The 14,652-nt window shown below is 40.0% G+C and overlaps 1 protein-coding gene across 10 annotated transcripts in view; it reads left to right on the top strand.

Annotated features, from left to right (window-relative positions):
* The first annotated feature begins 280 nt into the window (after positions 1-280).
* L3MBTL3 (L3MBTL histone methyl-lysine binding protein 3) overlaps positions 281-14,652 on the top strand; it is a 176,203-nt gene continuing 161,831 nt past the window's right edge. The window contains exon 1 of one of the 10 annotated variants that reach the window (XM_007484546.2): positions 281-554. The gene's annotated coding sequence lies outside the window, so the exon portion shown is untranslated. Of the gene's footprint in view, positions 555-669; positions 849-1,345; positions 1,589-1,995; positions 2,084-2,459; positions 2,498-2,759; positions 2,786-14,652 lie in introns of those variants that run through there. The other 9 variants (XM_056818760.1, XM_056818759.1, XM_007484548.2 and 6 more) reach the window with 9 other exon arrangements.

Raw genomic sequence — 14,652 nt, forward strand, 5'->3', positions numbered from 1 at the left:
CATTTTAATAAGTACAGCGAAGGTCAGCTGCCATGAGCAGTGTTTTAAGAAAAGTAAAGTAAAAAATAAACAAAGAAACCTAAAACCTGGTCACTCATTCTCATTTGCGTTGTTTTTTTTTTTGGATGTGATTGTGTTTTACTATGCCTTAACGGCTCTGAGTCGTTTGACAAGGCTATAGAAAAGATGCACCTGAAATAGTATCTGCTGGTCGTTGCATTTGCTAACAGGCTTTAAATGCTGCTTTCCAGCCGCGAAGGCGCAGCAGCACTAACAGGAAAGCAAGAATGAGAAACCACAGCAGCAGCGGCAGCGGCAACGGCGGCGGCGGCGGCGGCGGCGGCAACAGCGGCGGCGGCGGCGGCGGCAGCAGCAGCAGCTCCGGCGGCAGCAGCAGTTCCAGCAGCAGCAGCAGAAGCAGCAGCAGCAGCAGCAGCGCAGTTTCCCCTCTCCCCAGCCCTGACTCTACGCGCACATGCGCACTGCGCCCACAGCCCTGGACCATTTGTCAGGACTACTCGTGAGACGGAGAAAAAAAAAGAGAAAATTTGGGGGTAAGAAGCGGTTGATCTGATCTAATCTCTAATTAATCCGAAGATTTGTACGTGCCAAAGCCATTCATTTATTTTTCTGGGTGAAGATGAAAGTTCAGAGACCTATAGAAGGAAGGAAGCGCACCCTCCTCTTGTGAAACAGATCAGGGGAGGGGAAAAGGACAGAAGGGGCTTTTCCCCCACTTCTCTCCGCCTCTGGGAAAGAGGAGCAAACTTAATCCCGGGGAAAAAGTGGGCAAGTGACTCGGAAATGGCTGGAGAGGGGCGTCTCTGGGCATCACCCTCCGAAGTGGAGTGAGTGAGAGTGTGAAAGAGGAACAAAAGAGAGAGAAAAGAGAAAGGAAAAAAAATGGGGGGGGGGGGAAGAGGAGGAGAGACTTGTATTTTTTTTCTTTGGCGTGCACACGGAGGAGGGTGTGGGGGGCTGCGAGGAGGGGAGCCGGGGTTCAGCTCGGCCGCCTGAAGGCTCTCGCTGGGCGCACAGGCTCTGGGATGCGTGGGGGTGCCCCCTCCCCCGCAAGCCCCCCACCCTTTGGAGATGGTCACTTTGCTGACACTAAGCGCGGGGTTGATGCGGGGGGGGGGGGGGGAGGTGGGGGAGCGCTGTGTCGCCGGGCCCCGGGTGCGTGCATGTGTGGGTGCAGCGGAGCCGCAGCCCGGGGAGGGGGGGAGGCGGCGGGTGGGGAGGGGAAGAAAGGGGAGGGGGGACTAGGTGGTGGCCGAGGGTGGGGAAAGGAGACGAGGCGAGGGGGGAGGACTAGAGAGGAGGAGAGGAAGGTCTTCCTGTGCCGATGTCCCCCCTCCTCCGGCCCCGACTCTCTGTCCTCGGCCCCCCTCCTCTCCTCTCCGCTCCCCCCGGGGTGGCCTTTGTGCCGAGCGAGCGCACGGGAGGGGAGAGCGAGCGGGCGAGCGAGCAGGACAAGTCCGGGAGCTCGAGGCAGTGGGAAAAAGAGGCCGGGGGACTTTCTCCCGACTCGGGCTGCGGAGAATAGACTGGTTGAATGTGCAAGCGCGTCTCCCCCAGGGTGTGCTCGGTATGTGCGCGGTGGAAAGGCCTCTCCGACCCACGGCGCGCACACGCACTCATACACACACTCGCTCGCGCACACACACACGGAGGAGGGAGAGGAGAGAAGGGAAGAGGAGGAGGAAAAGGAAGGGGGGGGGGAGTTAGCATTTTCTTCTTCTCTCCTCCTCCTCCTCCTTTTCTACGGAGTGTGTGAGAATTTAATATAGATCAGCTCCAATTTCCGCCATTTTGGGAAAGTTGCACAAAAATACCCCCCTTCCTCCCTCACACACACACAGACACAGGCATACACACACCTCGGTTTATTTCTGCCAGAGGCAGGAAAGTGCTTAGGGGCGGGAGGCGCTGGGGGCCCTCGGGTCCCATTTCGGGGGGGTGGGATTTGGGAGGAAGGGGAAGGTGGAGGGGGCCGTCGGAGGACTGCCGAAGTCTGGGCTGCCGCTGCCGCCGCCGCCGGCTCACTCTGCACTCGGCCGGGTGCGGGCGCGGGTGTGTGAGTGTGAGTGAGTGTGCAGTCGCGGCGGGGGGGAGGGCCGGAGGAGGACGACGAAGAGGTGGGGGGAGAAGCGGTGGTGGTGGTTTCTTCTCCCCAACTTGTTTACGCCCCAATTTGGGGGAAGGGAAAAGGGGGCTGGGGTGTATGTGTATATGTGTATGTATACTAGGGGGAGGTAGAGGCGAAGTCCAGCCTGCGCCCGGGCGCCTGCCGCGCGTGCGGGTGCAGCCGCCCGGGCGCCCAGGGCTGAGGGGTGCTGGGCCCGCCACCCTCTCGGCGGCCCGCGGGAGCCCGGGAATGGGGGATGGGGAAGTCGAGGCCGGCCCGTGTATACAGTGGGTGGGGAGGGTGGGAGGTGATGTGTCTCCGGTTGCTCCGAAGCCCAGACTTCCCGCAGTGCGTCCCCCTCCCTCGGAGGTGAGGAAAGAAGGAGGGTGCGGGGGGAGGGGGGCACGAACTTGGAGCGTTAGTAAAACTTTTATTACCCGAAAAGATTTTTTTTAAGTGCCTGTTATTCCACCCCCTACCCCCCTGCTTTTTGGCCCGAGCCCGACCCACGGTTAGACCGTGAGAGAAAGTTTAAAAAGAGGGCGGTTTCCTCTCCGCCTTCCCTTAGGAGGGGTAGGGGTGTCTGGGAGTCCGTCTGCTCTCTCTGTCCTGTGGTTGGGTAAGAACCAGGCGAGCCTGGGTCCCTGAGAGATAGAGGTAAAATATGCCGGCGTCTCCCTCCTCGCTTCCCGCTCCCCGGACACGCTGCCTACTTTGTTGGAGAAGAGCACCCGAAAAAACGGAGCCTCTTTTCTTATGCAACTTCCTCGGGCGCTTTGAACACCCCGGCCCGTCCCTTCCTTCCCTTCCCCCAGCACAGGATCCATCCCTCTCTTTACCGCCTAGCCCGCCCCCCCTTCAAAAAAATAACGACAGAAAAATTGATTGAAAGGAAAGTGCGCCGCAACCTAAGCGGAAATAGATTTATAATTGTTCCCCAAGTTCACAAGAAAAGTCAGATCATAGATGAGAAATTTACTTGAGAAGAAAGAACTTGGGTGGGTGGTGGGGGGGGGGTTGTTATAACCCGTTTCGGGTTTGCAGGTTAGTTAATTTCTTTAAAAAACATTTGGAGCATCGTTGGTGTTGCCGTCTTTTCGGATCCGGTAAAGTCAGGGACGTGGTTATAGACGAATCTCGGTCGCGTGGATTTTTGCGCAAGTTTTTTAGGAAAAAAAACACTGGCTGAGTCTAGGAGAGAGCATTTCTCCGGAAAGTTTCAAGTGCAGCAAAAATAGCGTACGTGCAAAACTGGCCAAGGGGAGACCTCTAGTGGTTAAAGTTGCGTCTTCAAGTTAGGGAGGCAAAATACAAAGTCTGGCCTTTAGTTGGAGGAAAGTATCTATTTAGACCTGGAAGTAATTAGGAGCCCTCAACCAGTGTCCAAGAGTGAATTGTGGAATGCTGGGTACCTAAGAACAGTGAATTTGCTAAATCTTAGAGGAAAGAAGATGCCATTAGAATCTAGGAATCGGTGACTTTTCTTGAGATCCAAAGGTCACTGAATGAGCAACAAGTTTTTATAGTTCTTGTAAGCCAAGCTGTATGTTTTGAGTCATGGCCTCCAACATACATGTTGCAATTTTGAGTTTATGGCAGAATAGATTTACTTGCAAATTTTGCCAGATTACAAAGGCTAGTGGTTTCCTTTTTTAAAAACAAAAAATGGAATAGCAGTTTGACTTAAAATTGCCCTTGATTCTGTTTATTTTACTCCCTAATAAATACACTTTGAGAGTGATCTCAGTTGCCTTCTCTGAAAAATGAGAGGGTTTGATTTCTAAAGTCTAATGCTTATAAGTTTTTGATTCTTAGAAATTCTGTTTTTTTATGATTCTTAGAAATCATCACTTTAAAAGAAATCAAGAAATTTCTGTAATTAAAAAAAAAAAACTTTAGATGTAAAGAAAGACATTAGTTATAGCAGTTCATTCTCCTCCCTTCCACTTCCATATGCTGAAAGGATTTTTTGGAGACTTTTTAGGTTTAAAATCGTATATATAGACCTACTGAGGCAAAGGCCTTTATCTTTTTCTTTAGGTGGCTAATCTGTGACTACACTTTTATTGATGAAGTTATAATTTAAAAGGGAAATCTTTTGGTGTCGCTTCTGTTTGGGGCAGTTTAAAGCTTAATTTCATCCCAAACTGCTTTAATTTTAGACCAGTTATAAAGTATGTCATCAAAGGAATTATATGAAAGGAAGAAAATACATAGGATGGTCATGTGACAAAGAATGAGAGGTAGACAACCAGAGTGCCTATTAATACACTTAAAATGTCAGGAAATATCAGTGAAAGCCCTTAGCAAATTTGGTGGGTTTCCCCTTCTCTGCAACTACTCTAGAAAACTTCCTAATGTAATCAGGGAGAGTCAGACATGACTGAAAAGACTGACCAACAACTCTCTTCTCTTTCCCTGTACTTTTGGTAGAATATTGACAAGAGGATGGGCAGACAGAAATGGGTTGCAATTTGTGTTGTTGGAGGGAATCAATTTACAGATCCATTTATATTCAACCTTCATTGCTTCAGAACTTAGGTTTTCAAAGCAGAAATTGTGTTAGGAAGCCCCAGTGATACTGGGATAGATCTGTGATAGGGTGTTTTCCTTTGCAGCTGAAGATCATAACCCATTCATGGTTGCCCATCCTGTGGGACTCTATCCACAATCTCTTCTGAGCATCAGATATGCTGTAGACCTTTGCTTTCTCCTGACTGGGAGCATACCAGAGTAATGCAAGAGCTGTCAATTTAAATTCCTCCTCTTTGTGTCACTAATCAATTTTTGATCATATATTTCTTTTTTTTTTATTTCTTTTAACTTCCTGATTTGCTTTATGTTTTGTCTTACATCCTCCATTGTTTCTCTTTTATCATTCCATAAGTTGTATTTGTTTTTAATTAGGTAATAGTAAGTGTTAAGTGACTCCATGGACATATAATAATGTCAGTAGTCTATTGGCATTTAAAAGATGAATCTTTGTTTCTGGCAGAAATTTGAGGTCATGAAAGTTAACTTTGCAGTTTCCCAAAGGCAATCCATTTAGTTCTCCTCCCTTTCAATTCTGAGCCCAACTTGTCCTTTTATACCCCCTGACCTAGATATATGTATATAGATGAACAAACATCTAACTACATTTAATAGTCTTGACAATATACATTTTTTATCCACTTAGCTTTTCCTGTGTAGATGTTTTTTGAGTGGTTGCAGATTTTTTTCCAGCAGACTGCAAATATTCTGAGGCTTGAAGCAACTCTCATGATGCATCTGCCAATTAGAACATTTGCAAGAGCTCATTATCCATAGGGAATTCTTCTTCAACTGGAACCCTGGGCTGAATCTTTTCTAGGACAGTGAATACCTTGGCTAGCATACATCTCCTTGTTTTATTTGTGATCAGACGATTATCAAATAAAATCTCTGTTTTTATATCTTTCAAGGGACCTTCAATAATTTTGATATTTGGATAGATGATGCCTTGTTGGAAGACAGTCTTTATGGCTATAGTTTGCTCTATGGGATCAAATGCTGGTTGGAGGCAAGGAACAATAAAAAGTGGAATCTATTATTCACAGCATCTTTCAATTAGTTGTTATTTGGTAAAGATGGGACTTGTGGAATATTTCTTGTAAAGGCCTGCCTGTTCTTTACCAATGCCTTTATTGAAAATGTATGCTCACATTATGTAGATGATTTTCATGGAAATTTTGTGTGATTGGAAAGTAGGAATATAGTTAGGTATTTGGTAATGGTCTTCCTTGCCTTATTTTGATATTAATAGGTATGAAATCTTTTTTTTTACCTCAAACCTTAAATTTCTTCCCCATCTTCAGGTGTTTCTTGAATAGATCTCTTAGCTCTCCCACCATTTTGTTGCCTCCAGCATAGATTTTTTAATTTGCCTAATCTAATTGCTTTTGCCTTCTTTGTTCTCTTTGGCTCCATTTCTACATCTTCTGTAAGTTCAACTAGAACTGTGATATTAGAATCCAGTTTGTACTTCTTGATGGAAAAATGTATATGTAAATCTACATATGTATATAAATACACATATGTTTGTTATAAAATATTTACAAATTGTTTCTACTTTTCCTCTGATTGTTCTTCTATTTTAAATTTAAGTGTCTTTGGGGTGACTTTAGTTAGCTTTCTCACCAGCATTTCTTTTAGTTGGCTTTATCCTTTGCTATTTCTCTGTTAAAAGGTAATACCACTCATAAGCTGCCTACATCCTTTATAAGATTTAACAAAGAAATTTATGTTCCATTTTGGTGTTGACCATGGCCACCATATATATTTCCTTGGCAAAAACATCCAATATTTTCTAACTAAGGTTCCTCTTAGACTCTTTTGACCTCCTTCTTATGGTAGTTGAAGGTCTTTATGCAATTGTTAATCTATGTCTTTTCTTCCATCTGTATCCCATTTTAATTATGTTACTGGTTTAAGTAGGTCAGGATAGAGTTGTTACATGCCATATCTTTCTCTCATTTTTCTTTTAGTTTTGTGCTAATTCCAATCTTTACTTCAGTAACTCAGTGAATGGTCTGATTGGTATACAGGTTACTTGAAAATAAACCCATCAATAATGAGGCATTTTTTTTTCTGTTAAATATAAGCAGTCTCATCTCTTATTATGTGATTTGGTGTTCATCAGGTCTATTTAGTACTCAATGGTATTTTTATTAAAGTATTGATAGGAGATATAGCAGTGAGATTCTGTGTAGTCTACAAGTCTTTGGCCTTTTGTATCCTTACCACTGATGCATATTTTCTAACATTTTTCACTGTTCCCAACTATTTCTGTCTTAGCATCGAAGTTAATAAATATCGAAGTGTTTGTTTATTTAATTTGGAGGATGTTACCAAATTATTCACAGAATTTTCCTACCTCTTTATCCTCTGCAATAAATACACACTTAGTTAGCACTTATATTCAGGTGGTCTTTTTGCACTTATTTATAATGAGCACTGCATTTGGCAGTGATTAAATGTCCCATGCAGTGATGCTTCTTATTGTATTTGGGGGCATGATGAAACCAACACCTACAAATCTTTAATTTGTTTCCAAGAAAAAGATCTAAGTCACCTTTCCATTTAGCTGCCCCCCCCCCACCTCCTAATTTCATTTGTAGCAAAAATGTTATGATTAGACTGGTTTAGTTCTCTCAGTAGTATGTCCATTGGTCATTAGGCAGTGTCACGGAATGTCAAAAACAAAGTTAAAGATTATGGAGAGTCTAAAAACCATTTGATTGTTAGCCACTTCTGGCTCCTTTTCTGCTCATCTGCCACTGTCATTGCAAAAGAACAGAACCACATGCATTGGTTGCCATAGCTAAAGAATTTGTCACTATGTGGCCAGCCTAAGGGGAATGAGTCTCTACTCAATTAGTTTGGCCTTTGGAAAGCCCACTTAGTAGAACCTACCAGAGCTTGTGTTCTCTGGCGTAACTTTTGAGATCCCAGAGTCACTTACATACCCAATAAGGCAGTAGATCAGGCCTTTCTGGAGTAGCACCTTTCAATATATTTTTTTGTTTTGTTGTGTTTTGTTTTCCTTGCCATGACATCCATGTGATGATAAGTAAAGGTCCAGGTCTTCCCTGTGACTGGATACAAACTGAAACACTGGGTGAGGAAAAGATCTGGCATCCTTGATGAATACAAATGCTTGCTCTTTCAGTATCAAGGATGAAAATGCTGGACAAGGAGAGGATTTTCTGTTCTGGGGATATTCAGGTGGAGGTTTGCGGAGGTCTCTTCTACCTCACCTGTTTCCCCATTTGTCTAAGGAGGGTTTGAATTGACCATTTAAAAATAGACCTCAAGTTTATTCTTGATTCTTTTCTGGATGACAAGTTCTTAACTAGCATTTCAATTGCACATATTCACTACTGGTGTTGATTGTTTTATTCTTAAATACTGGGGAACTGGAATGAAATATTTTGAATTTGCATAATAGCAGTACTCCTAAAGATCTTACACTGCAGCCTCACTATAACTGCTCTTTGGGAACAGAAGGAAATTTATAATGAGGTCCTTTGGGTAACCAAACCCCCCTTGGTTGAGGTCCAAGATAATCTGCCTCAAACCACTCCATAACCTAATAGAGTTACAGTGATTTTCCTGTGTATTATGTGCCAACTTTTACATGGCAGAGACAATTCAGAGTTTGCAGCCAGAGTCCCATAAGGTTTTTGTTGTAACCCGTCTTTTCTCTAGTGCCTTTTCTAGTAAACCACCTGTGAGGTCAGTGGGAAGTAATTGGTGGCATGGGTATAGTATGCCAACCAGTTGATATTATTCTGATTTGTTCCTTGTCAGCAAATATTAAGTGCCTACTGTATGCAAAATACTACCGAGTGTCTGTGCAAGCATGCTGGGAGCAGAGGTGTATGGGGAGAGCAGTGAGGAAATGAGTTTTAGGTAACTTAAAATAAGATTGCTGCTGCTCCTGCAGAATTTTGAGTGTACAAATCTTTTGTCTGTCTTCTTGTTCTTATTTTCTTCCACTTCATCTTTTTGTTTTCCTTTTTCTTCCTTTAATGATCAGGATTAATTCATATTGAGTGGCAGCATTGTAACACATGCCTATGAGGTCTAAAAACCCAAGTTATAAATAACCAAGAAAATAATATTAACAAAACAATATTAACAAAAATACTATATCTGTCAAACTTGTGGAGCTGTCTTCAACACTGTATTAAACATATTAAACAGATTTGTTCCTCACCCTGATAATTATTATCCTTGTCTACAGTTCAGCACAGACAGCATGGGGAAAATAAATATATGGAAATATACATACATAAATACTATATATTTTTTTACACACAAAGAGTACAGTATGTTTTAGGGGATATTGAGTTGTATATGAAGACATGGTGGTTTTTTGAAATTATCATCTTTGTGAAAAAGAGATTTCAATGATGAAGTATATTGATTTAATTCACAAGTGAAATAGTTATAAGTAGTATTGTAGGTTAACATTTCAAAATACTAGAATGGGGTTGCTTTTCTTTAAAAGAATAAGTGACTTTTGGTTTTTAGATTGGCTTTTTTATATAGATCTGTATCTTTTATGTAGGGCAAGGATCATATTTTCATACAGTTCTAGTAGAGCCATACATATGTGTATCCATATGTGTGAATAAATATATCTATAGATATTTCTACAGATCTGTCTGACTGTACTGAGCAAATACTGGGTTGGGTAGTAATAATTGGATACTTAAATGATAGTAATAAGTAACATAAACAAATGCTCCAAATTTGGAGCAGTGTTAATTTTAGTTATAGGTAGGGCTGATGGTCCATAGGAGAATTGGAGTGATGAGAACTCACATACTGTAATTAATATTGGAGTTATAGGAATTTGTTAAGCAAAATCAGGGTAAAAATTGTGACTAAATTCATGGAATGTTATAGCTGTAAGATATTTTGAGAGATTATTTAATTTTCTCAATTTATAGAAAAGAAAAATGAGACCCAGATATAGTGATTGACTTGCTGAAGATATCACAGAACCTCAATGGTAGGACTGGAAAAAGAACTTGAGGCTCCTAACTCTTGAGTCAATATTCTCCCCACAAATCTCCTACCTTAAGGCACATACTTTCCTGGAACTTTACTGATCTACAGTCTGGATTCTAACTCAGGTCTTCAGGCTATGTATATAAATTTAATATTCTTTCTATTATGATATATTCTATGTTATTAGTAATTTTCAACCATAATCTTCAGAAAATTAATAATTGATAGTTTTGGGTTTTGCTTTTTCTTTGATTACTTGTATATTCTCAGAAGTTGCTACACAGTCAAAATTCAAGTTGTTGAGGAAGAAGAAACATGGACATTTCTTTTCCAAGCAAAATTTTCTCATTAGCAGTAAGTTGAAATAACTTATTTATAAATAGTTATATTTTATGTGAGTTAGGGCTGGTACCTTTCTGGACTCCCCATTCCAAAAAAAAATTAGCTCTATTAATTAGTTCTGCATAAGAGTTTTATTTCTGCAGGCTAGTTGAGCAGCTTTTATGTAGTGCCTTTTGTATGTAGAGGTTTTGGTTTTAAAGTAGTTCTCTTTCTTTCCCTGTCTCTGTCTCTCTGTCACTCATTTCTCCCTGGTTACTGTATAAAGTCTTGATGTAGGTTTTGGTTTAAATCACTTCTCAGAATGACCGTGGGCCAGTCTTTTAACTTAAATCTTAACTTTTTCATCTGTAAAATGGAGCTAATAATTATACCTGTCTCTGCTGTAAAGATCAGATATATGAAGATGGTACTATATTAAATATTATTTGGATATTGCCTAGGGATAGTTAGGGATTAAGTGACTTGCCCAGAATCAAACAGTTTATATATCTCAAAAGTTAAATTTGAACTCTGCTCTTCTTGAATGCAGGGTTTTTCTTTTATCTGCTAAGCCATATTTCCTTTCAAGTAGTTTATTAGAGCCTTTTAATACCCTATTATAATAGTGATGACAATGTAATAGTTTCAAAGTATGAGAGGAAAGAGATAAGGTCTAAACCTTTATTTGGAGCCTGTAAAGCCAGACTCTTAAAAAAAAATCATAGATCAAAGATTATTAGAGCTGGAAAAGGTATCTTGGTGGGCAACCAGTCTAGAGGTGTCAAATTTAGTAGCCCACAAATTTTTTGAGTGTGTTATGTACCAAAATGTAATTGGGAAAAGTTAACCAAAATAAATACTAGAATACAATGAAGATAATATTAATTTATAACTTTCTTAAGTCAAATTCTATTTAAATTTGCCATCAATGATCTAGTTCAACCTTTTCCTTTTATGAATGAGGAAACTGAGCCCTACAGAACTGAAGTGACTTTGAGTTAGTGGCCAACCCAGATTCAAAATCTGATTGCAAAATCAGCTCTTTACACAGAACCAGGGACATGAACTTTTTCAAGGTCCTGTGGGGTGCATTTTGGTGCTTCACCTACTGTTATGTTTTGCTCCACAGCAAGAATATTATTATACTGATCCAGTGGAGTATGCCCATTGAATATTTCCAGAAAGGGCCACAGATTTGGACTGACCCACTTATAGTCTTATTTCCCTTGTACTTTGTGACTAATGCCATTGTCATATAAGATGATGGTCTAGATAGTATATGGTTCTGATTTTGCCAACTTCTTCCTTCCTGGAGAGGGATTCCAGCATTGAAAAGATCATGTTATGGGTAAAGAATTTATTTTTTAGAGTTAAGAGAGAAACATGATTCTTGTTTCACAGATATAATATGTAATGAATAAGAATGAAATGTAAGAATTGGTGAGTTGAATGGAGGAGAAAGATGTGTTTTATAAAGAGCTTTCTTACCTTCAGGTGATGCTTTCAGAATGGCTTTTTACTGTATTGAGATTATTCTGCTGATATTGCAAACAGGGCCAAATAGATAGTGACAGATTAGGAAACTGGATTACATTTATTCCAGTGAACATTTAGCATGAAATCAATGCATGAAATTAGGCCAAGGGAGTAAGGAGTGGTGCTGAGAGCAAACTAAAACTAGAGAAAAACATCCCCTTGAAGCATGACCATTTTAATTTACAAGATGGGTCAGGAAAGACACATTTATTGTATCTCAGGTGCATTTATAACTTAAGTCAGTGTTTGTTGGTATTTGATCAACACATTTTAATTTAGTGCTTGTCATGCACAAATATGTGCTTAGCTGGTGGATAGTCAGAATATGGCACCTCTGTAGTCCTCTATCTTGAAGAGGAGGGAAAAAATGGGGCATGTAGGTTAAGAGATAACCATAGAAGCTAGAGTATGAAACATAAAATAAAGGATACAAGTGACAGGTGCTCTGCTTTACAGTGACCACTCACCAGACATAACCAACACTGGCTTGCTGTTGAACATTAACTGTGACTAGAAGAGAGCATTCTAAAGGTATAAATTTGAGTAACAATGCAATTCTATGGCAGGGATTTCATTTTCTATTTTTAGAAGAAACCTGATGAGACAGTGGAGTTCATTTTTGAAATATAAAAAAAGGAAGATAAAGACAGAGTAGTGGCCCAAGTCTGTAAAAACTAGTAAGACAGAAAGATGGGGAAATGTGAAGAGAGAAGAGGAAATATTTGGTAGGAAAAAATAATAACTGAATTGAAAAACAGCATTTCCGGGAATATGGCTAAAAATTCATTTGGATGACTAAAGAGAAGTTTCCTAAGTTCCTAGAAGCAGCAAGACACAACCCCAAACTCAATATCCTGGATAGTCACTTACTGTTACAAATGAAGAAATTCATTAGACTTTTGAAGTGGTTTCCAGCTACAATAGACATTGTAATACCACTAATACTTGGAATCCTAGGCTCTTTAGAACAGAAGTGGATCTTAGAAAATCAAATAAACACAGAGTACAGTATCTTACAGAACAGTAATGGACTTAGAATAATCCAAAACCAAATAGATAAATTTACACACAGTTCTGTTAAGCATCTCTTTTCCTGTCTTCCCTTGAAGTCTAGGTACATAGCAAGGAACTGAACATCCACTTAGCTGGAGCATCTTATCAGCTAGAGAGACCAGCTTTATGCTGTCTGTAATCATTGGAATAAATCAGTAGTTACAAGAATAAATTATATCAGGATAACTATGACTAGTGTAACAAATCTGTTTGATTAAGTGTCACCTCCCCACCCCAATCTGTTAAAATGATTGAGCTCTGAGAAGTGAATTGAAACCCCCAGTGATCAATATAATTTGGGCATTAAGATGATCTGCATGCTCAGATCCCCCTGTTTGTGATCTTGTTATTTTGGTTGTCATAACCATTTAGCATCATTTTCCTGAGTTAAGTATGTAGACATGATTTTTCTATGGGGTAAAAAAAAGCAAAACAAAACCATACTCAAATCTGAATCACTCTTGTATAGTAGTGATTCTTTTCAATCTCCTATTATTTGTATATTTGTGAAAATGTTAAGGCCAAGTGAAAAGGAGCAGCTTTATTTTTAGTCTGACAGTGTAGGACTTTAGAATATATGTTCTTAACATAAATATACATCTTCTTTCAAAGAAAGTTACTTTTACATTGTTCTTTAGTTTCCATAAACATTTGTTTGGGATACAAATCTTTTCTAGTATATTAAGTTTTTGTTATACTAGGTATTTTAAGTTTTTTTGCTTTTCATTTTGTAGTTAAAGTCAAATAAACACAGAATTCAGTATATCAAACATAACATGTCTTTTTACATTATAGATAATAGTTTATGACTCCAATTTCCTTGAGTTCTCTAATCTAGATTTTTTTTTTATTTTGGGGGGCTTAGTTTTTCTTACTTTTCTAAATCTTTCCCTATCCACTTCCCCCACCTCTCTCCTTTAGAGAGGAAGTAGGTTAGGCCTCAGTTTCAGATAATTTTATCCTTCTTATAGTAACACACAGAAGGGCAGGAAGTTGAGATTTATGAAGAACTGGTGTCTCTGGTAGCTAATCCTTTGCATATAATCATCATGGTAACAACAGTAAAAAGGCCAAATACACCATTAGTACATTATAAACAGAAGAGTCTTGTCATGGTATGAAAGAAGTGGAAGGAAACAATTTAAAGATAGTATAAATAATCAAAAATAAATAGGAAGACTATATTTTTAAAGAGATTTTTTCCTTAAAATAAGCACTGGACAGTTCACAGATAACCAAAAGCTTCAATAAGGTACTATTTTCGAGTCAAAGCTTACTTTTGAATCTTGTAGATTTTATGGACTTTACTGGGATGTGTGAGATTGGGCCCCAAGAATAAGATCTGGGATCTCCTTACAACTGTTCTCTATTCTAATATGTGTGCAGCTCAGAGTTCTTATCAAGCAGGGTGAGCACACTATCAAAGCCAGCATCTGTCTTGCCTGATTTGAAAGGAAGTTTTTACTTTGTAGCAATATCTGTTGAAAGATGCTTTGAGTTTGCCTTGACACAGGCAGACACACACTTCTTTATTTAATAAGCCTGTTTTAAAGGTCTGAGTTTAAATTTTTCTTAATTTGTTCTTCTCCATTGATACTGGGTGTAATAAGGAGGGTTTCGTGGGGCAGAGAAGTAAATAACTCAGAGCCACCAGTTGTTATGTAGAACTTTGACTAATAAATGTTCTTTAGTTTTGTTTAATCAGGTTAAGATGGTAGACTCAGTTCTAGCTATTCCAGCTGGGCATTGTCTTTTCTGGAAGTAGTTGTGTGGTCTAGTGGACAGAGTACTGCACTTGGATTTAAGAAGACATGAGTTCACATTCAGTTTCAGGCACTTACTAGCTATGTGACTCTGGCCAAATGGATCATTTGCTCTCTGCTTCAGTTTCCTCATCTGTAAAATGGGGATAACAACAGCACCTACCACAGGGTTGTTGTGAAGATAAAATAAGATAATGATTGCTAAGTGCTTTGTAAATCTTAAAGCCATTATTCAAATGATAGCTCCTATTATTTCTTTATATTCTGCCCTCCCTTTTATTTATTTCTTGTCCCTTCAGCTTTTCACACAGT

The sequence above is a fragment of the Monodelphis domestica genome, chromosome 2 (genome assembly GCF_027887165.1).
Source record: "Monodelphis domestica isolate mMonDom1 chromosome 2, mMonDom1.pri, whole genome shotgun sequence".
In the NCBI taxonomy this organism is placed as follows: domain Eukaryota; kingdom Metazoa; phylum Chordata; class Mammalia; order Didelphimorphia; family Didelphidae; genus Monodelphis; species Monodelphis domestica.